We start from the raw sequence: 24,310 nt of genomic DNA on the forward strand, positions 1-24,310 counted from the left end.
TTTTCAGCAGATTTATGGGATGTTTATTGATAGCAATAAGAGCGCTAATAAAACTGAGCAATCAGCTTGGTGATTGCTGTCATAAGTCCGCAATAAGAATTAGATAAATCCAAGAAGCATGGAAATTGTTACTTGGGTATGGAACCAAAAAGGCAGGTTCCTTTTTGTATGCAAATAGCGACCCAGTCAACACAAGATCATATATGATATCACATAAGATGCTAAAGTGGATGCGATATATGTACTTTCCCATATGAACGTATATCGCCTCCACTATTGCATCTTCATACGATCATATACGACTTTGTGTTGACTTTTTAGTGACTAGACCAGGCATTGCAATTTATCCCATCATTCGATCTTCTGAGCAAAGATACTGATGATATGCTGGGATATCGATCTTAGTTATCTATCTGCTCAGTAAACAAAGTGCAATGTTCGCCATGGAGAAAAGTTTTTCCACTGGTTTTGTTGTAGCAACGCCCTCGCAACGTGAACAAACCCCGAACCGTGCTGGCTATCAGGATCATCATCAAATGCTCAAATGATAATATCTTTCCAGAGTGCTCTTTGAATAGGGATAATACCTTTGCTACCAGGCCTGGGCGAGTTATACATGGGCCCATAACTGACGTTCCGGCTTAATAATGCAATGACTTCCAACTCTGATTTGACTAAAATAAGATTTTTAGAGTCAAATATAGAGAGCTTCAAAAGATTAGACTGTTCTTAGACTGGGCCCTTAATTCTTAGAAAACTTTTGGTTTATACTTGCGTCAGCCCTTGCATTAGCATCACTGTTTACAAAGGCACCCATTGGATCACAAAGGCGACTATCTACAACAGGTAGAGATAACGGCTCGGAGGGGGGCCTTTTACATGGAAATGAATACAAAAAACAACGAAGGAGCGAATGATTTCGCAAAAAGTGGGGAGCTGCAGCGATCTCCAGTGATGGCGCAGGCAGCAGTAGCAAGTACCAGCAGTATGGCCAAGACTTCTGAGAACCAGGCAGGCCAACAGGAGCTAGGATCCGAGAATAGGGTCGGCGAGTAGTGTTATTCAGGAGGAACTACAACTTGGGAGGTCCAACCTGATGGAGGTGCGGAAGCGAGTCAACGACCTTTATGACTTCGTGAAGGACAAACACACTAAGATAAAGGTTCTAGTGACGAGCATCAAATCCGCCATTAAAGCTTCCGAGCACGAACAGAACGCGCTCAAAAGAAGAGCTGAAGCAGCTGAAAAGAGAGAGCGGAGCATACAGCATACCCCAATGAGCATCCAAAATACTAGCACGGAGAAGCGGAGCAGAGACTCGCCAGGATAGCAGGAAGTCACGAAGAAGTAGCGGAACGTGCCCGATTCTGCTAGCGTACTAAAGGATGGCATCAAGAACGGTGCTTGGCAAACCGTGGAAAGCCAGCGAGAGAAGAGGAAGAAGCAGAAGGTGACTGTGGAAAAGAAGAAGGAACAGAAGAAGAAAGAAAAACGTCGATCTCCTCGGGAGAGGGTCAAGGGCAACGCCCTGATCATCGAAGCGAGCGATAGGACAACGTATGCAGCAATCCTAAGGAAAGTGAGAGAAAACCCGGAGCTCAAGGACTTGGGTGAGAAAGTAGTGAGGACTAGACGTACCCGGAAGGGGGAGTTGCTGTTCGAGCTGAAGAAAGATCCTACGATCAAAAGCTCGACCGTCCGGGAGCTCGTTGCCAATTCCTTGGGCAGTGAAGCAAACGTAAGAGCTCTAACACAGGAGGCAGTAGTCGAGTGCAGAGACCTGGACGAGATTGCATCGTAAGACAAGCTGAGGGAGGCACTAGTCTCGCAATGTATGCTGAGTGAGGTGTAGATGACGATCCAGCTGAGGAAAGCGTACGGTGGTACACAAGTAGCAGCGATACGATTACCAGCAGTTGCTGCCAACAAAATGGTGGAGGTGGGCAAGGTGAAAGTTGGATGGTCGGTGTGCCCGTTGAGACTCACTCCGCGGGTCATCAAAGAGATGGAGCGATGCTTCAAATGCATGGCGTTTGAACACCAGGCGTGAAACTGCAAAGTTTCGGACAGATCCAGTCTATGTAGAAAATGTGGCGAAGAAGGACACGTTACACGCCCCTGTAAAGCTCCCATAAGCTGTTACCGACAGGTCGTTATCAATAAATTAACCTCCCCTTATGAAGATCAAATATGCTATTTATTATCTATTAGTCGAAAAATCAATACAAGTAAATACTTTAAATTGTTGCAAATAATTTAAATTGGCACCTAAAGTTAAAAATATTTCATTAGTTACATCACATTTATCTCTCACCCCATCCTTACTCCACCTTGACCAACACTACTCACATCTCGTCATCGTCGTCCACTATCTGAAATGGTGGTACCCCTGTGGATGTTCCGGAACGGAGAGGAGAGAGCACGAAAAGGAAAAAGTGGGGACCGGGGAAGAAAAAGAGGAGATTGTCGAGAGTGTGGAAACTGAACGGTCGCAAGAAAGAAGAGTTTTCGGAAAAAAAGGATACCGCTGGTGTTCTCGGCCTGCAAAGAGAAGTTTTTGTGTTCCAGGAAAACCAGACAACCGCTTGGAAGGTGCCGCGAGATCCGGATTAAGAAGTGTGCCGAGGACCGGACGCGAATAGCGCCGTCGCGAACAAGCTGTGCGCGAAAAGCTGAAGCCCTGTGTCGAAAGTTCCTTGCTCCGAGGCACGACAAAGATCGGCGAGCCCCGTGCTGGTGGCCGACGAGTTATCGCTATCGTCGCGCCACACGCGTCGAAAGACCGTGACCGTTGTTTTGGAGGTGAGGGCTCTAGCAAGGTCCGCGGGCTACGCCCCGCTTGTGAGAGCCCAAAATCCGATGTGTCACCGTCCCGATTGTGAGCACGTGGGACGTCGATCATCCAAGAAACCCGCTGTGTTGAAAGCCAGTCACCTGTAAATTCCCCGTTAGTCCGCTGACCGCTGGCCCGTTGGCCATTCGCCTGGAAACGACTGTTTTGGACCGCTGACTCGCGAAAGTTTGCACTGGCAAGCCTATTGGTGAACGTCGGCTCGTTGAAGCTGCCCTGGAAGCCTGTTCGTGAAAAGCCGGCTCGTTATTCGCCGTCCCCCATAACCATTGGCCCTGCGCGCCAAAACAGCGGTTGGTGGAGCGCCAGCCCGAAACCCATTTGCCTGGTTACCGCTCGCCCCAGAGCTCCAGCTTCCGTTCTGTCGTCTACGGCATGCCTGCTAACCTCGTGTCTGCGAAGCGCCTGTCTACCAATATCCCCGAACCCACTACGGAAGACAGCACAAGATACCCGCCAGGACGACTGGTGGATCTGGTATAAATAACCCCGGCAAGTACAAATTACCACCATCTCCGTTATCGCAGGAAGCTCATGGGCCCCAACGATGTTTATTCGGCCCTTCCTTACAATTTCCCTATCCCTTGTCCTTGTTCTAAAATGTGAATAAAAAAACGTTAAATGTAAATTTTCCTGTTTTGTGCCAATTATTTTCTTATGAAAGAGGTTTGGTATCCATATAGGTGGGGTTACTTTTCTTCCATCCTCGTTACGTCATTGTCGGGTAAAGGTAAGTGGGTCTCAGAAGCAAGTAGGACGCCGACCCTGAGTAGATGTAGCCTGGGGTCGTGGGATCAAACCCCACCGAAGGGGCGGTTACCCTCCAATACCTTTTCCGAACTAAATCTATCACATGTTGTACATACAGTCACTCTCAAAATTGAGCGTACACCATAGATTAGATGAATATATTCGAAAATTCCAAAGGAAATTTAATTGTTGGCTCGGTTGTTTTTAATGCATTTCAATATTCATCCCTTCCTTCAATGTATGCGTACATAAAATGGTTGAAATTTTTTCTCTAAAGTTCAGTTATTTGAAAATGATCTCAAAATACGCCTATTAGATGTTACAAAATTGAGCGTACAGCGAATTTTTTTAATAAAATTTCTTATTATAAACATGATTAATGTATTTTATTATTGTTTTTTTCATGATTATATTTATAATAATAAACATCCGCTACTTAAACATTCAATGTTTTGAAATTAAACCATGTTTTGGTCAAAATGGCGAACAAGTGAGAGGTAAGAACATTGCTATTTAACAATTCAATGCTGCTAGGGAAAATAGATGCTTTAAGATATGGATTTCACCGGCATCGTATGTTATATATGATAGATAAGCGAAATCGAGCGAGACATACGATAAATTTGGGAAAATTCAGTCGGTAAATGATGAAAAAAGATGTAAACATACAGAGAAAACGACAAATGTTAGGAATGACATAATTCAAATTTAGTATGTCTTTAACTGAAATTTGTTTTAAAGCTTGATTTTTGTCTCAGGTCTTTCATTAAGAGTAATATTATTGAATCCAATCATAAACAGTCAAATTCTAAAAGTACAAGGTACATGTTAAGGTATCGAACATAAAAACAGCTTTTCAACCCCGTAGAGCAATTCTGATTGAATATTGAAAAGATAGCTTTAAATCGTAATTTCATAATTAAATTTGGATTAAACTCCACGATCTGTTACCATAAGGGATACAATTGGATGATTTCCATGTGGAGAGAAAAAATAAACTTTTTTAAAAGTTCGACAGCTTATTTAATGATACCTTGATGAATTTAAATGATTCAACCAAATTTGTTCCTACGGTGACTGAGTCTTCAAATATAAAATGACGTCTTATAATGTATCCGTGTTCTGCTCTTTTATTAATATTATTATTAATGAGTGTCCTGAGCTTATAAGCTACCTATACATTGACTTTTAAATAAAGTTATACTTAATTTGAAATATGCCATTCCCAACATTTGTCGTTTTCGCTGTATGTTTACATCTGTTTTCATCATTTACCGACTGAATTTTCCCAAATTTATCGTATGTCCTCGTTCGATTTTAATAATCTATCATATATAAGACACGATGCCGGAGAAATCCATATCTTAAAGCATCTATTTGGCCCAGCAGCATTGAATTGTTAAATAGCATTGTTAATACATCTTACTTGTTCGCCATTTTGATTAAAACATGGTTTTATTTCTAAGCATTGAATGTTTAAGTAGCGGATGTTTATTATTATAAATATAATCATGAAAAAACAATATTAAAATACATTAATCGTGTTTATAATAAGAAATTTTAAAGAAAAAATCTGTACGCTCAATTTTGTAACATCTAATAGGCGTATTTTGAGATCATTTTCCAATAAATGAACTTTAGAGAAAAAATTTCAACCATTTTATGTACGCATACATTGAAGGAAGGGATGAATATTGAAATGCATTAAAAACATCCGAGCCAACAATTAATTTTCCTTTGGAATTTTCGAATATATTCATCTAATCCATGGTGTACGCTCAATTTTGAGAGTGACTGTATGCATAATCAAGTTCCAGACATAGTAATTAATTTCAACTCCGGGTGGCTTAATACCCGGCATATAGGCAATTAACTTTGAATGTACTTATAAATTGAATTGGAAAGTGAATTGCTTAGTGAATTAAACTCGAAACTAAATAAAAATGGCGATCAGTAATCAAAAGTTGATTGTGATGAAGCTGAGACAGTGGTTCTTTGACATTAGGGTGGATCATTTAATAGAGGATGAATTAGATTTTGAATTGGAGGTGAGGAAAATTATGTTCAACGACAATGAATCAATTGCGAGGAAAAGGAGGGCTCTTAGAGAAGCATTGAAAGCAGAAAGGACAGTCGAGAACCCATTTCTTCATGCGCTTCATGCGCGATCCCAATACAGAGTTTGAGGTTTGTGTGGACAAGTTCACAGAAATTGACGGTACTATTAGAGTTTCAGCCAAGGCAGTGCCACCAAGGTACCAATCGAGGTTGTTGCACCTAGGAAATCGATTGATTCTTATAGAAGATCAATTGCCAGCAGAAGATAGAGTAGAGGTTGCAAAAATGCAGGAAGCAGTTTTGGCTCACTTAAACGAATGTTTTTACGGGAAGCGGTCTGCTTTGCCAGCTGATCATGAAAATGCGGGAATAGAAGAATTATTTGAGGACGCGGAGAATTCGTTAGTGCAAACGGGAAGAGGGGTCCCTCCAGGACAAAATGTTAGGGAACCGTTATTAGCAGATAACGCAGATATCGCGGAGTCTTTGCGTAGATTGGGATTATTGAAGAGCGATGTGCAGAAGGTAGAGTCTGCCGATGTCAAAGAGGCACTATTATCACTAGAGCATGAAATCTATTTGTTGAGAAAATTCAAAGAAGTGCATTCGACTCTGACGGCTAATCCGGTTTCAAATGTGGCACAGGCGGTGATATTCTCACGTCCGAACCCTACAACCTACACAGGTACAATACCCAAACAATCGGGATCAGGAGTTGTTAGTTCGAGCATTGGCCACATTGGCCTACCAATAGGGACACTTCAGTTAGAAGCTAGCCAAAACCGTAACCCTTGCACATTCCCTGGCATTATACCAAGTACATACCCAAGTAGCTCAGTCGCCACGGCGATTACGCCCGGCTTCAATCCCGGAGTATCAGCGACCTATCCTACCATTCAGTTCCAAACGTTGACTACGACTACGAATCCGAACCCTCGTGTTTCCACTTCCATGTATTCTAGTTCACACTTAGCAATGGGGTACACACCGGAGACACACGCTCCTTACGTAGTGCCATCCACTGCTTTTCCAGGCGCGGCTCCTGTCTCCTGTCTCCAAAAGACAAGTTTGGCCGCCTTACGGTGACCCTTGGAGATGCTCAATGTCTTCATCGGCGAGTTTTCACCCTTTGTTAGGACAAGATTCAAGCTCGTCGTTCCTACCGGGTGCGAGGAATGTTCAATTTCCTCAGACTCTTCCGAGTCAGCCTTATCAAAGCCAGGTTTCAATCTCACATCAGTATGTGAGTACGGCGGACCCGACTCGTGGTCAATATGGCCACAAATCATTACCTGTATCGAAGTGGAAGCTGGACAAGTATGCTGGAACCGATCAGGGACTCAAACTGAATGAATTCCTGGTTCTGGTATCACAGCTAGCACTATCGGAACGAACTTCCGAAGCAGAGTTGTTCGATTCCGCTTTTCATCTATTTACCGGACCAGCTCTCAACTGGTACATGACCATGCGTTCTTCGGGACGCCTTATTAACTGGCCACATCTGTTCAGTGAGCTCCGGAAAACGTTTGCCCACCCCGAGCTCGATTCGCTGGTTCGCACTAAGGTTTACCAAAGGCGCCAGCAAAGGAATGAAACATTCCAAGAATATTTTTACGACATGGAGAGCATGTTTAGATCTATGATCGTCCCTATGACTGATCATGAACAGCTTGATATCCTTAAAAGGAACATGAGAGTGGATTATAAGAAGACGCTTCTATGGAAGCCAATTCTTAGTTTGCCCGATCTGTTGGAAGCGGGTCGCATAATTGACGCTTCCAATTTCTCTTTGTTTGCCAAAGTGTTCGGCAATGAGAAGTCAGCTAATGCTATTTCCGAATCGAAGTCGGAGAGACCAGACTCAAAGAGCCAAAATAATAGGTCACCGTTTAAACCAGGTCAGAATCAGGGTACCAACTTCTTTCCCAAATCGAAGGACGTGATCCCAAAAAGAAAAAACGAATTGGAAAATAGGAAACCCACCCCTTCCTTTCACACCGGTCAGTCGAAAGAACCGGATCCAAAAGAAGGGCCTTCCAGGCCAAGAAGGACTTTGGAAATGCTTATCGAAGCACATCGTCCTCCTCGGAGTTATGAGTGTCTGTATTGTCGACAGACAAGCCATGCCTTGGAGCAATGTAGAAATTACAGAGGCTCTATCTGTATGGTTTGCGGGTTCAAAGGTTTTGAAACCCAGAACTGCCCATATTGCCAAAAAAACGGCTTGCAGACGGTCCAAAAACGCAGACCGTCGAGCCCAAACGCGTAAATCCTGTTCCTAGAGGAATCACTCTTGCCGAATTTTGGGAACCAGTTCGAGAAGAGTTCTATAGACGTGACGAGTCCCAGGTTCTCAACATTACGATTGGTGACACGCACGATAACCGACCCTACGCAAAAATTAAAATCTATGGCCGACCATCCAAGGGTCTCTTGGACTCAGGAAGCCAGCTGACGCTGATAAGCGAAGAAGTATATCACACTCTCAATAACCAAAAACTGCGACCAGTCAGGCAACCAGTAGTGGTGAAGTCTGCGAATGGGTCAGAACTAGAAGTTCTGGGCCAACTTTCTATTCCGTACAACTTTGCAGGACGCCTCAAAATTGTTCAAACCCTCGTAGTGAAAACTCTTTCTGCAGAATGTATACTTGGGATGGACTTTTGGCAGAAATTTCAAATTTGGCCAACGGTCAAGGATTGTGCCACCGTAGAGATGAGCGTTTCTCCAGATATTAGTCCAGCTTCGAATCCATTCACGGAAGCCGAACGTCAGAAACTAGAGCAGGTTAAAAAGCGTTCCTCTGTGCTCGACCAGACAAAGTAACACTTACTCCTCTACTAGAGCACCGTATAGAACTAGCAGAGGATTGGAAACACAAATCTCCGGCACGACAATATCCCCGAAGGTACGGCAGAAAGTAGTGGATGAATTGGATAGAATGCTGACGATTGGTATAATCGAGAGGGCGAATTCCGATTGGAGTTCGAACGTTGTACCAGTCATAAAACCAACCGGAAAGGTTCGACTCTGCCTAGACGCTCGCAAAATAAACGAAAGGACTGTACGTGACGCTTATCCCTTGCCCCATCCCGGCCGCATACTCGGTCAACTGCCCAGGGCCAAGTTCCTGAGTACTATAGATTTATCGGAAGCATTTCTCCAAATCCCATTGGAAAAATCTTCCCGAAAATATACGGCGTTTAGTATTCAGGGCAAGGGAATGTTCCAATTCACCAGATTACCATTCGGGTTGGTGAATAGTCCAGCAACTCTATCCCGACTCATGGATAGAGTTCTTGGTCACGGTGAATTGGAACCGAACGTCTTTGTATACCTTGACGACATAGTCATTGTATCAGAGACGTTCGAGCATCACGTGCAGCTCCTTCGGGAAGTTGCGAGACGCCTGGCAGAAGCGAACCTTTCTATCAACATCGAAAAATCTAAGTTCGGCGTTAATGAATTGCCGTTCCTAGGATACCTGTTGTCAACCGATGGCCTGAGGGCCAATCCCGAAAAAGTCCGATCCATTGTGGAATACGATCGGCCCAGTACGGTTACAAAATTGCGTCGGTTCCTAGGAATGGCAAATTATTACCGCCGATTCATAGAGGATTTCAGCGGGGTTACGTCTCCATTAACGAACTTACTAAAAACGAAGTCGAAGGTTTTAGGATGGAATGAGGGAGCAGAAGAATCGTTTAACCTTATTAAGGAGAAACTTATTTCGGCGCCAGTTCTTGCTTGCCCTGACTTTTCTAAAGAGTTTACCTTACAAACTGATGCGAGTGATGTCGCCGTCGCGGGTATTCTCACTCAAATTCAGAAGGGATTTGAGAGAGTCATCGCTTTCTTTTCGCACAAGTTGACGACTCCCCAACGGAATTATCATGCGTGCGAAAAGGAAGCGTTGGCCGTCCTCTTGTCCATAGAGGCTTTCCGTGGGTATATAGAGGGTTCACACTTCACGGTCATTACCGACTCCTCAGCTCTAACCCACATCATGACCGCAAAATGGAAAACGGCTTCAAGGTGTAGTCGCTGGTGTTTAGAGCTACAGCACTACGATATGACGATACGGCATCGTCGAGGTAAAGAAAATGTAGTGGCTGATGCCCTTTCGCGGAGTGTAACCACGGTGAGTTCAAATACTCTCTCGGTGTCCTTGGACATGGCTAACACTAATCTGATCCCTAATGACATGGCTACTTATGAGAACCTGCTTGAGAATGTTGCTGAGCAACCGGACGAACATGCAGATTTTCGAATTCGTGATGGCGTGCTGTATAAATACGTGGTGAACTCAAGCGAGCCTCACGATAATCGGTTTGATTGGAAAATCGTTCCATCTCCGGCCCAACGTAAGGACATTATTCACGAATGCCACGATAGTTCAATGCATCCTGGCATTGATAGAACCTTATCCCGTATTCGCTTGCGACACTTTTGGCCTAGGATGGTTCTGGATGTGAGGGAATATGTAGGTAAATGCACTACGTGCAAAGAAACAAAAGCCCCTAACATCGCGTTGGCACCCCCGCTAGGCGAACAGCGCGTAACGTCTCACCCTTGGCAGATCATCGCACTAGATTTTATAGGGCCTCTACCCAGAAGTCGGAACCAGAATCAGTATATTCTTTCCGTCGTTGATCTGTTCAGCAAGTGGATTATGCTGATTCCCTTTCGAAAAATAGAAAGCAAAAATCTCTGTAAAGCTCTAAGGGACCAGTGGTTTTACCGAAATTCAGTGCCCGAAGTACTTATCACGGATAACGCTTCGTGTTTCTTGTCCCATGAGTTTTGTTCACTTTGTACTAGGTTCGATATTCGACATTGGCTGAATTCTAAATATCACTCCCAGGCAAACCCTGTGGAGCGAGTGAATAGAACAGTCAATGCCGCGATACGAACCTACGTAAAAAGCGATCAGAAACTGTGGGATACCAAGCTGTCCGAAGTAGAAACCGTCTTAAACTCAACAGAGCACTCAGCGACGGACTTGACCCCATTCTTTGCAACGCACGGATATGAGATGTGCATAAAAGGGTCTGACCATCATTTTGGCAAAGATGATCCACAAGATTCTTCCGCAGAGCAAAAAACGACGTCAATCTGAAATGTTTGGCGATATTAGAAAGTTAATACAAGAAAAACTAGAAAAGGCCCATCAAGAAAGCCACAAACGATACGGTCTTCGTCATCGTGCCTATGGAAAAGCTTTACAAGCCGGACAAATGGTATACCGCCGAAACATGCGGCAGTCAAGTGCGCTCGAAAATTATAATGCGAAATATGGGCCGCAATATCTCCCTGCTTCAGTAGTCCGCAAAATAGGTTCCTCATCCTATGAGATTGCCGATCTGGACGGGAAATCTCTTGGGGTATGGCCGGAAGTTCACCTGAAACCTGCCTAACACTAAAATTCTTTTCATGTCACTGAGTCGATTGAGGTCATTGTCCTCCGTATTTACATTCGAACCCAGCCCAACTACGTGTCTCTAGAGTTCTTTGACCTCAAATGGACAAAATATTGGATTTCCTGGTAACAATCACTTTCGCTAATGATTGCTTCCTCGCACCTGAACAGAATCGATAATAAATGCTAAACGGTCATCGGCTGTAGCTTCTGTACAAGTAGTGATTCTCCATTCTCCAAAATAGGTCGATTTGTCCAAACAGCTAAATAAAAATCCACGGCTGCTGCGGCATGCTGATTAGGAATGGGCGATACCGATACGATATATCGGGAATCGATATTTTCGCTCCGATTATTCGATATTTCGTATCGATTTTTTTAAGTTCGATATTTGACTGTATCGATTTTTTCTAGCGGATATCGGATTTCGATTTTTTGAATTCCAAAAATATAGCACATTAGGCACAATCTGTTAAAAACTGCGAAACAGCGAAACTTTGATGTGCGATTCGATGACCTGAAATGAAAAATCTAAACTAACCCTGTTTTTTTTTTTGCTCGTGCTTTTAATTTTTCGGGCGTATCGATATATCGGAATATCGATGTTTCAACGCCGATATTTTTCGGCATCGATTTTTCGACAATAAAAACATCGATTCGGTAGTATCGATATTTTTCCGAAAAACGCCCATTCCTAATGCTGATGTTGATTCCTTCCTCGCTATCGTTGAAGCGAAATGTTGATTGATGTAGAAGATTTCATCGTATTTTGTTTTGATTCCTGTTTTGCTTTGCTCGGAATTCTGAACCGTGCGTCCAGAAGAAAACCGAAAGCGCCAGCATAGCGGCTTAGATCTCTTATTGGAAAAGAGAAGTACGAGGGATTCGTCGTGATGATCCACACGGCGAGGCCACAAATCAAACTTAAGGGAAAACTTCCTCTTTCCTAGAGAAAGGCGAAAGGTTTTCCCATTTTGCGTAAGAAATAGGACGACAAGGCATGCATTAAAGCCTAGTTGTGATATTGGAAGAGGAAGATTATCTTCCAATACCAATCGTCTCTGAAGAGGTAATGAATTTTCAAGACAACTATAGATAAGGTAGTTTACAAAATAAACATGAATGAAAGAAGAATGAGTGAGAGAAAGTAAATGTTAAAAGGGTACCCACGAATGCGAGAATGTGAATGAAAATGAGTGAAAAAAAGTAGTAATAAGAAATAGTTTAAGGAATGGAACAAAAATACAGAAATATGAATGAAAGAAATTTACATAGGAATGCGATTTGAACAAACACACTGCAACCTACTCAGTAAAATTCATAGAAACATAAGTACACCAACGAAAAACTAAACATCACTAATCTGTAAACAACTAGTATCTATAATTGTCTAATAAAATTGAAGGATCCGGAGAATTACTTACCCGCTGCAGACTACAGTACGAACATGTCAAACCAGGAAATGATGAATCCTAGAAAAATTACCAAAGTGGAATGTTCCGCTTGGTAATTTTTCCTTGGGAGGAGGGATGATTGTTACCGACAGGTCGTTATCAATAAATTAACCTCCCCTTATGAAGATCAAATATGCTATTTATTATCTATTAGTCGAAAAATCAATACAAGTAAATACTTTAAATTGTTGCAAATAATTTAAATTGGCACCTAAAGTTAAAAATATTTCATTAGTTACATCACATTTATCTCTCACCCCATCCTTACTCCACCTTGACCAACACTACTCACATCTCGTCATCGTCGTCCACTATCTGAAATGGTGGTACCCCTGTGGATGTTCCGGAACGGAGAGGAGAGAGAGCACGAAAAGGAAAAAAAGTGGGGACCGGGGAAGAAAAAAGAGGAGATTGTCGAGAGTGTGGAAACTGAACGGTCGCAAGAAAGAAGAGTTTTCGAAAAAAAAAAAGGATACCGCTGGTGTTCTCGGCCTGCAAAGAGAAGTTTTTGTGTTCCAGGAAAACCAGACAACCGCTTGGAAGGTGCCGCGAGATCCGGATTAAGAAGTGTGCCGAGGACCGGACGCGAATAGCGCCGTCGCGAACAAGCTGTGTGCGAAAAGCTGAAGCCCTGTGTCGAAAGTTCCTTGCTCCGAGGCACGACAAAGATAGGCGAGCCCCGTGCTGGTGGCCGACGAGTTATCGCTATCGTCGCGCCACACGCGTCGAAAGACCGTGACCGTTGTTTTGGAGGTGAGGGCTCTAGCAAGGTCCGCGGGCTACGCCCCGCTTGTGAGAGCCCAAAATCCGATGTGTCACCGTCCCGATTGTGAGCACGTGGGACGTCGATCATCCAAGAAACCCGCTGTGTTGAAAGCCAGTCACCTGTAAATTCCCCGTTAGTCCGCTGACCGCAGGCCCGTTGGCCATTCGCCTGGAAACGACTGTTTTGGACCGCTGACTCGTGAAAGTTTGCCCTGGCAAGCCTATTGGTGAACGTCGGCTCGTTGAAGCTGCCCTGGAAGCCTGTTCGTGAAAAGCCGGCTCGTTATTCGCCGTCCCCCATAACCATTGGCCCTGCGCACCAAAACACCGGTTGGTGGAGCGCCAGCCCGAAACCCATTTGCCTGGTTACCGCTCGCCCCAGAGCTCCAGCTTCCGTTCTGTCGTCTACGGCATGCCTGCTAACCTCGTGTCTGCGAAGCGCCTGTCTACCAATATCCCCGAACCCACTACGGAAGACAGCACAAGATACCCGCCAGGACGACTGGTGGATCTGGTATAAATAACCCCGGCAAGTACAAATTACCACCATCTCCGTTATCGCATGAAGCTCATGGGCCCCAACGATGTTTATTCGGCCGTTCCTTACAATTTCCCTATCCCTTGTCCTTGTTCTAAAATGTGAATAAAAAAACGTTAAATGTAAATTTTCCTGTTTTGTGCCAATTATTTTCTTATGAAAGAGGTTTGGTATCCATATAGGTGGGGTTACTTTTCTTCCATCCTCGTTACGTCATTGTCGGGTAAAGGTAAGTGGGTCTCAGAAGCAAGTAGGACGCCGACCCTGAGTAGATGTAGCCGCGGGGCTAGCCATAAGTAACAAAGCGTCTGTGCAACAAACAACCGATTAGTCGGGTACAAAGTAGACCGATGCAACCGACGAAAACCGACTAAATCGGGGGAAAAGTCGGTGGAATGTTTTATGGGGTTCTCGCGCATTTTTCCTTCTCTCTTTCTTGACTTCTTTTGTCAAATGATCGCTTATGTCAGCAGTGACAAAACGAGTTACTACACTGCAAGTAAAACGGCGTTCAATTATTTTGCCAATTTTGGAATTAGACAGGCCCGTCGGTTTGTCGGTGGTCAAGCTGCAGCTTGCTCACCACAAAACAGAAGTGATGCTGGTCAGCAACTGCCGAATCATCCAGCGAATGCAGATTATCGTTGGAGAGCACGACATACCGTCTGTGCGGGCTTTAAGACATCTAGGAGAGATTATCGACGACCGGTTGAATTTCAACACCCATGTCGACTATTCCTGCGAGAAGGCGGCTAAGATGGTCACTGCGCTTGCAAGGATCATGCCGAACGTCGCGTCGGTGAACCCAAAGGCAGCAGTATACGTGTTCTGGATATCATATCATCTTCAATACTGAGGTACGGCGTTCCGGCCTGGGGAGCTGCGCTCAAGACGAAACGTAATCGCAGGAAATTGAATAGCGTGTTTCGTCTAATGGCCATTCGAGTGGCAAGTGCGTATCAAACCATTTCGTCAGAGGCAGTTCGCGTTTTCGCAAGGATGATTCCAATCTGCATAACCTTAACAGAGGATATCGAGTGCTACCAACGGAGAGGTACCAGAAGGGAGGGAGAAGGGAGACAGTGAGACTGTACTCTATGGTGAAGTGACAGCAGTGGTCTCTCTCGAGTTAGGTAACAACTTGTGCAAATTTTCTCAGACAGTAAATTTGATAATATGTGTTACATTTGTTCCTATACGTTAATTTGTTGCCAAGTTTGTTAACTTAATTGAAAATTATCGACAGGTAAGTTGTATTAAGATGTAGAATTGATTTTTTTTAAATCATCCTAGAATTTAATCTAACAGGAAAGTAAGGTTAGTTTTTTTGTTGTCAGATCTCCATTTGAAATCTCGTAGGAATTGTCAGGCCACTGAATTGTAAGCCGAAGAAAAGAGTTTAACTAACTAATTTATCCGATATTTAATATACAAGGTATTGTAATAATGATGAAGAGGGTTCGACTGATGTTGGTATATCGGAGCTACTTCTAACGGCGTTGCAGTCTTGGTTAACCAAAACGAATGTTTTAATTTTTTCCCGACGTTTCGACTCTATTTCGAGTCTTCTTCAAGGGGAAAATTCTACGAAATCGTTTGTCGTTTAAAGGTACATATTCTGTTGGTGTCAATTTTTAAATTGTACATCGGATATTAAATTAAGTGAAACGAAGTGATTTTTGGTAATTTCACTGATTCTCACTAAAAATCTTCCCCGAAGGCGGTAACGGTTAGTTTGAAGATGGTGGATGCAGGTATTGTAGATACGAAGCATTCAAAGATTAGTGTTGAGCTTACATTTTATTTGCGACGTACGCAACACCTATGCTTTTCTGAACCTATAAATGTTTTTGGAAATCCTACGAGAGTTCTACATTTTCTATTTCAGGGTTGAGCGGCGATGAACATCTTTTGAAATGATTAAGTCTTCCATGGATATCTGGTAGGCCGACTTGCGAACAATATACATCAGTTGGGTCGAGCTAAAATGACTTGTGATATGACTGTAAATATAGAAAAGGTGAAAAAAGTTAGCTTCTAGATTTTTTCCATTAGTTATGCCAATGGTTATCTTCACTTGTTAATGTTATTTCCGGAGAGTGCGTCATTGCCGATGAAAATTTGATGGGCTGTAGAACTTATGCAGCGTACACACCAGTCAAGCAGTTTGACGAACATTGACTCCGCCCCCAATAAAACGCTTTGGTTGCTGCTTTGTTTGAACGTGTGTGAAGTTGTTCGAACAACCATTTGACAATTGGCGGCTCGGTTGGAAAAAACTAAAACGGTTTGATTTTGGTTTGAGTTGTCGGGGCGGAGTCAAGGTTCGTCGAACTTGTTTGAGCTTTTGAGGTGAAGTTGCACAAACCCCCATATATTTTTTGATGGTTGGTCGTTCGTGTGTGATATTGTTGGTCGATTAAATTGATTGTTCGTGCCGCTGTTGGTGAAACTTGATGGATGTTTGAATAAACGAGAGGTGGAGTCAATGTTGGTCAAATTGCTTGACCGTGTGTACGTTGTTGAAGTTGTTGAGTGCGTTCTCTGGATAGGAACGCACGGTGTGATGGAAGGTCTGCCAATGCGTCGTTGCGAGATGTTCCTTGATCCTCGTGTACACCCAGGAAAATTTGACGCAGTAGTTGCAAGTCTCTTGGGTCCCGTATTCGTGCTTTTAAAAAACCGCCGATCACCAGACGCAGATTGCTCGGTGAGTCTGACTATACACGGAAGAAATAAACTACTCAATAGTGAGTTTAATTCACCCAACCTCGAACATCCGTACGGGAAGCCAAAATTGAGTAAGTAGGGTCGAAGTAGTTTGCCATGGCTACACGTCGCCAACCACGCAGTCTACGGAGGGTCCGCAAGTCATCTTCCACCTGATCGATCCACCTTGTCCGCTGCGCACCTCGCCTTCTTGTCCCCGTCGGATCGTTGTCGAGAACCATTTTCACCGGGTTACTGTCCGACATTCTGGCTACGTGCCCGGCCCATCGCAGTCGTCCGATTTTCGCGGTGTGAACGATGGATGGTTCTCCCAACAGCTGATGCAATTCGTGGTTCATTCGCCTCCTCCACGTACCGTCCGCCATCTGCACCCCACCATAGATGGTACGCAGCACTTTCCTTTCGAAAATTCCAAGTGCGCGTTGGTCCTCCACGAGCATCGTCCAGGTCTCGTGTCCGTAGAGGACTACCGGTCTAATTAGCGTTTTGTAGATTGTCAGTTTGGTACGGCGGCGAACTCTATTCGATCGGAGCGTCTTGCGGAGTCCAAAGTACGTACGATTTCCAGCCGCTATGCGTCTCCGAATATCTCTGCTGGTGTCACTTTCGGCAGTCACCAGTGAGCCCAAGTACACAAATTCTTCTACCACCTCGATTTCGTCACCACCAATGCAAACTCGCGGTGGGTGGCTCACATTGTCTTCTCTTGAACCTCTGCCTATCATGTACTTCATCTTCGACGTGTTGATGACTAGTCCGATCCGCTTAGCTTCCCTCTTCAGTCTGATGTAGGCTTCCTCCATCTTCTCAAAGTTACGTGCCATAATATCTATGTCGTCGGCGAAACCAAATAGCTGGATCCAGGTCCAGGGTCCAGGATATAGATAGTGGAATATATAGATGAGCGAAGATAAATCCTCTGTCTCCAAACGAACTGTCAAATGCGTCTCCAAACGAGCATGACGTCACGATTTCAATGGAAACGTAAAGGGCTGTGACGTCATATGCGCGTGTGCACGGGCAAAAAAATCGACTCAGCCATGCTTTCGCTCATCTATAGATTCTACTATCTATAGTCCAGGAGAGGAGGGTTCTCGATATCCACTTGAAGTCGGCTTTCACAGCTGCAAGAAAGTTGTGCTGGCTGTTGCTATTATTATTGGCTTTGTGATTGTTGATGGTTTTCTGGTTGATGTTATTCTTTTTGAATCACTGGTTCTGCTCGATATGGTTTAATAGTTTCACCCTTTCTATAATTAAATAGTTTCGGAAACGATAGACCAGAAATAGGATGGTCGGTGATAGAGATGAACTGGCAAATTTAACTTTAGCAATAGTAAGTAGTTCCTTGTCTTTAGCCATATGTCCTTGACTTGCGTATTGTTTTTTTCTTCGTTTCCTCCGTTGCCTAGCCTTATCAACGGTTTTTTTTTGGAGCTTTCGCCTATTTAGCTTCTAGTTGTATGTCGACCAGTCTAGCCTCCAACACCATTTATTACCCAGCATCCGCCAACCACCAGAGAAAAGGTCATTTTTCGATTGAACTTCGTTGCTTAATTCAGGAGGCTGGACGCTCAGCAAACAGGTCCATGATTGCATTATTGGTCACGTCTGGATGGGACTGTTGATTTTGTTGTTGTTGATTAGACTGGTCCAGGAAACATAAAGTTGTCGAACTCCACGGGGCACCCCCCAGGATTGCGTCTTTTGGTGTGAAAGTAAATCTCTCAAAATCTCATAATCTGATAATTTGAAAATACACCTCCGTCACTCATCTGGAAATTGGATCTGATTGCTCGATTAAACTCAGAATTGCATAAAGGTCAGTTGGTATGTTACAGATCAATTGTACAGAACATTGTACGATGATTAAATTAAATTTTATATAGTTTTCGGCTGATGCGATTCGATAAATAAATCCAAAATTACACGATCCAGTAAAAGTTCTTTTAATCATCGTACAATTTTCTGTGAAATTGTTCTGTAACATACCAACTGCCCTTTCTGCAATTCTGAGCTCAATCGAGCAATCAGAACCAAGGATGTTATCGATCATTTAGTAATTTGCGTTCGATCATTTAGTAGTTTGTCAATAACTCATTACAAAAGCTGATTTTCAAAATGTGTTGTATGGTGGACTTCTAGTGCGCAGGTTTTTCTATAACTCTGCCTAATGGTTCGTTGTTTGAATCCCACTAGTAACGGAGCTATAGCTATAGTTTCAGTAATTTAGACTAAATGATAACAAAATTCCAATCATTTAGTTTAAGCTACTGCAACTAGCTTCAAACTCCGTTATTAGTTGAATACTTACAATGAACCATTAGGCAGAGTTGTAGAAAAACCTTCGCACTAGAAGTCCACCATACAACACATTTTGAAATTCAGCTTTTGTAATGAGTTATTGACAAACTACTAAATGATCGAACGCAAATAACTAAATGATCGATAACATCCTTGATCAGAACCAATTTCCAGATCGAATGAGTGACGGAGGTACTACTAAAAAGCTGGGCCAGTCTATTGTAGATGTTCTGATGCATAAGTAGCCCTTTTCTGTTTAGTTGAATCTTGCAAAGATTGTTGTTGCTGTTCTAATTTTTTAATTTTTTTTTTTTTTTGATTTCTAGGAATATGTTGCAAGATTTTGGAGGCAACTTTAAGTCATAACGAGCTACATTACGAGCAGGAGATCGTGGGTTCAATTTTAGGCTCGTCGCTTTCTTACTTTGAATTAGTCCGTTCGGTGTCTCGCGTTCTACCAAAACGATTTCTACTTGTTATAACCTTCCACACTAACAATTCCAAATCCTCCCGTGGCATTTATGAGAGGTCGTTTAGCTCTCTACATCTTTCTTAATAAGGCATTCGCAAGCACGTGGCCAGGACAGATCTCGACTATTGAAGAGTGCATTTCATCCATTTAGGATATATTGATCAGTCCCAAATCAATATCTGTGGTAACGGAGAGCTGATGCTACTCTTATATTGTACCACCTACGAATTTGTGCGAATTGCTCCCTTGTGTGTTAGGGTAAATGCCCACGTATTTCAACGCCAAACGCCAGAAGCGTTAAAAAAAGCAGGTGTGCATTGAGAAAAAGCGGTCGCCGCGCCGATGCACATGGGCCATGAAGCTGAATTGATCTTTTCTTAATTAAAAACCTATTATAAATTGCATTTTCATAATGTCTGCATTAATCCCGTAAAGATAGTCTCCCACGAGCACAAGCCCACAATCTGCATCATGAACCATTTTCCCAACTACAAAGCATGCCTACAGGGTCCAGCGAGTCCAGCATACAATTTCAACGGCGTTTGCAGCAAAAACGACGATTGGATGTGGTGCGGTGTGATGTTTGGGTAAGTGAAATGAATACGAGATGCTACACGATGGACAAACCATTTGTTGGTCGTTGGTCGGAGTTGTGTGCAGGACCGTCCATGCAACAAGCATTACATCGATGATGTAAGATTGTAAGGCGAGCAAATAAATGAAACTGTTGGCAAGCATGCCGCCATGCTTGAACTTTTGGAGTAGAGGGAGGTTATAAAACGGCAACCTGCACAAATTGAACTTTTTCGGTGAAATATTGGACAGCTCGATGGAAACGGAGCGGCGAACAGCTAGCGAACAAATCGAAACGAGTTTACAGTTTATTCGGTATGTGCTCCACGTGGGATGTTAGTTTGTTGGGAGACGTTTCTTCCATGCAATCTCTATTGGGTCGGTAATTAGTGAAGATTACGGGACGATAAATTCTGAAATTGTCGGTTTGTAATGAAGTTGTCGTTTGTTGGATTCATGGAAAGTAAAGTTAAGGTACACCGGGGCAAGTTGAAATGCGGGGTAAGTTGAAACGGAAGCTGTAATTCAGATAGGAAATGACCGAATGCTCTGATATTTTTTTACAACAAACTACTTGCCTAAACGCACCTTCTGACTGCCATTCCCTAAAGATTGCAGCTTTTAAAAGCAATCCCTGCCATTGTTTATTTTTCGCCCTTTGCAAAATCAAAACCAACTATTTGACGTGCTAATGAAACAGGTCTTAAAACGATGTTTGGAAGAGTTTTTTCATCAAATTTTCACGGTAGGTAATCATTCAGTGTTGAATAAGCATAATGATTATGAAAAATCGTTGAAAGACCCGTTTCAATTTTTGTATTTTGGTTGTTTGATATTGCTCTGCATGTTCATCTCATCGGGGCAAATAGAAATGCGTGGTGCGGGGCAAGTTGAAACAACGATTAAAAACGTCACCCTCGCAATTGAAAGTAATTTTTTTCCAGAATTCAACATGGTCCGTAAATAGGGCAACTGTTCTGTTTTCCATCTCACTGAACATATATTCATCTCATCGCAAAACAAAGAAATACAGCACCTCGTTTCTTTTTGCTAACACGCGAGCTCACTGGTGAAAAAAATCACAAAAATAAGAAACAAACCAAATTCCTTTTCATTGCTTCGTTTTTGATGGGGTGGAAATAGGAGCTATGGGATGAAGTGCCGTTCCCCTACATATGTACATTCGAAAGACATAAATTTATAAAAACATGCAAACTTCTGAACATAAGTTTAATAAATTTCCGCCCATTCCGTCATGAATACAACCCTCCTACAATTTCCACTAGAATGAAAAGAGGTCATGTTTAAACTGCAGTTTTGAGATTCTTAATCTACTGAGCACTGAGTCTCAAAAAAATAAAACATTGAGTATATAAAATTTCGTTAACTCCACCTTTCACTTCCCCAGCTGCCTATTTCTCCAATCGAAGAGTTTATAAGAGATATGATGGCTGGTTAATTATTGTGCATTTATAAAGAAGCCACAACCGAATTCATCAACTGCGCAATATACAAGTGATAATGAAGCATCCTGAATAGTAATCCGAGTGGTCACCAATAGGAGGAAATCAATTTGATAAATTGTCAGCGTAATGCGTTCTCCAGAATTTGGTCTCTGAAAATACGCTTGTGACTTTGTTGTACACTGCCCTTTTTCGCATAAGAGTCCCATGTCATTTTCGCCGACTTGAGTAATTTGCCATTGAATTTATCAAACTTGTTTTACATGGAGAAATACAAAAAAAAACTAATAAAATGAAAAAAATTGGTATCTTTCCAAAAAATTTACATAATATTCTTTATCCGTAATTATTGCTGTGGAACAATTAAATGGACCATACTTAAGTTTATTTTTTTGTGTAAAAGAATACCTATCAAAATCTGGAATGTGATTTATATGCGAGTAAATATCAAGATGAGACAACAAAAGTGGGATTTGTTTTCAAATTTCTAGAACAAAGCCTACTAAAGCCTGTCCAATTTAAATTTCGGACACTGAGACAATGTCCAACTGATTTGTAGCCATTTTATCTCTTTGGACAAGAAGGAAACCCCGCTGAAAGAATAACATAAAGCGGAGAGATTCAACTGTCGTATAAATTGATCTCCTCAGTGGTTTGTGAAAATTTTAAAAAATCGCATTGGATCATGGGTGTCCGAAATTTAACGTGGACAGGCTTTATTTTATCAGTTTTTCTTAAACTAGAGACAATTTTAAGCTTTTTTTACATAGGACTCTTATGCGAATCCTGGCAATATTATAGTCACCTTTACAATCTCGTGCTTATTGAGTCTCACTTAGTACATACATTTTGTTATTAATACGGCAAAATTAGCTTCCGTCTGAATATAACGCAGTGTTTCAACTTGCCCCGATTCGCGGGGCAAGTTGAAACGATGCATATAAAAAAATAATTTAAATATAAAAAATGTTTATAAAAAAGTTAGTTGAGGTTGCTTATTTTTTATGTATAATATTTGGCCCGAACTAGCAAACACCGCAAACGGATTCAAAATATATCAAAGGGTGATTTTTTTATAGCACTTCGAAATTCAACTTCGAAAAAACCGTTTCAACTTGCCCCGGTGTACCTTAATGGAAATGGTTTTGGTGATAATTGATGATGGTATTTACGATATTGGAAATTTGATTCGCGACATCCCTTTCATTTAAAGCGGAATCAAGCAAATTCATACCAGGAAACTGATTCCGGCAAATTCCAGCAATTCAATGAAGTTTTAGATAATTGTTTTGTGTAGTTCCACGTAAAACGATATGTTATAAAGGTATTTGAATCCAAGAATAACAAACGAGACAGAAACGCTTGAAAGCACCTGTTCCCATGGTTTACTCTGCACGTGTTCCAATCTTGTTGGCAACAGCTTGTTGTTTCACATAACTATATCTGCTCTTATTCTACACACCACCCCTCTTTCCCGCCAATCGTGAAGAAAACAACTTGATGTAATTTTCTTGAGTGACACTTTGGTTCTATTATATGCATGCAGTTAACATACACAGTTTGCAACCGAGAAAAGGAGCAACTTGGATTCCTAATGGATAAAGTTTCACACTTTTGTTGCATTGTTCAGGAACACAATCGAATGTCTGCAAAGTTGGGTTGCGGTGCTTGTCAGGCAATAACCGTACCAACCGGTGACAGATTCCCTAATTGAACACACCTGGTGTTGATGCAAGTATAATTAGTTACATACATCTGAGGTAAGGTCGAAGAATACTCAACCACTGACTGTACTAACTGCAGTAACATTAACACAAATGTGGCAATGGAACATGGTTTAAACTTTTGCAGCAACAATATATCATAATAGTGGTGTATACAAAAATCTCTAATAGAAATGTTACCTTTTTCGTATGATAGCTAAAAAATAAACGTCTGGTCATAGATTCCTTATTTTTGTAACAGATTTAAAACGCAATCAACCGATGGTCTCCAGTTAGTCTTGGAAAACTTTCTCGGCTCCCTGGGTACAGTATTTGGATTGTACTTGCCACCCAGATACATATTCATGCAACTGAAGGGCTTAGAAAAACGTTAACAGTGGAAATGTCAATAGAACACTAAGTTGTAAAACAGGCCTAGTTCTAGTACAGAGCCAGTGATGAAAAAGAATATGGAGTATGGACTCGATTCCCGCCCTAGCAAAACTAAGAAGAAGACTTAAATTATGAAAGTTTGAAGTAAAACATAACTTTGTTGATTGTGAACTTAAACTGATTTATTGCGATTCAAAAACTTAAGAATGATTTTACAGTTTTTAGTTAAATTGCTTTTAGAATGTTTGAGAAAAGTTTTTAAAACTTCTTCTTTTTCTTATTCTTCTTCTTCATGCAACATCAGAGTGCCAATAGATGATTCCACGGGTCAAAAACTTCTTTTGAAAAAAATGTAATCATTGTCATAATGCAAAGTTATTCGTATTTGAACACGGGTAAAGAAATGTTAACATTGCCCTCTTATGGTGTTCAATAACGTCATGATGCAATCATCAATAGGCTACTATGTTTTGTATTCAAACTAACGAGTAGATTCCATCTTTATCACATCACATCTCCTCAAGCTTGGCGAGCTTGTCCTTTCCGTTCTCAGTCACGAGTAATAAAGTAAAAGAATAATAACGACAGACAAAACTGAAGACGTTTTTTAAATTTCTGATCCGATTTGTCACTAGCGATCAAGCACTAATGGCGAGGCGATGTCTGGTCTCGTGTTCACCGTAATGTATAGAAGAGCGCCTACCAGGCTCTGGAATTCGTCGTTTCTAGGCTCCTCTTCCTTCTTCTGTGAAATTTCGTGTTCAGGAGTAGTTGGTATCGCAGAGTGATTCACATTTACTTGAGCAAATCGTTCCGCAATTTTGACGTAAACTATGT

The sequence above is a fragment of the Armigeres subalbatus genome, unplaced genomic scaffold (assembly GCF_024139115.2).
Source record: "Armigeres subalbatus isolate Guangzhou_Male unplaced genomic scaffold, GZ_Asu_2 Contig435, whole genome shotgun sequence".
Taxonomy (NCBI): domain Eukaryota; kingdom Metazoa; phylum Arthropoda; class Insecta; order Diptera; family Culicidae; genus Armigeres; species Armigeres subalbatus.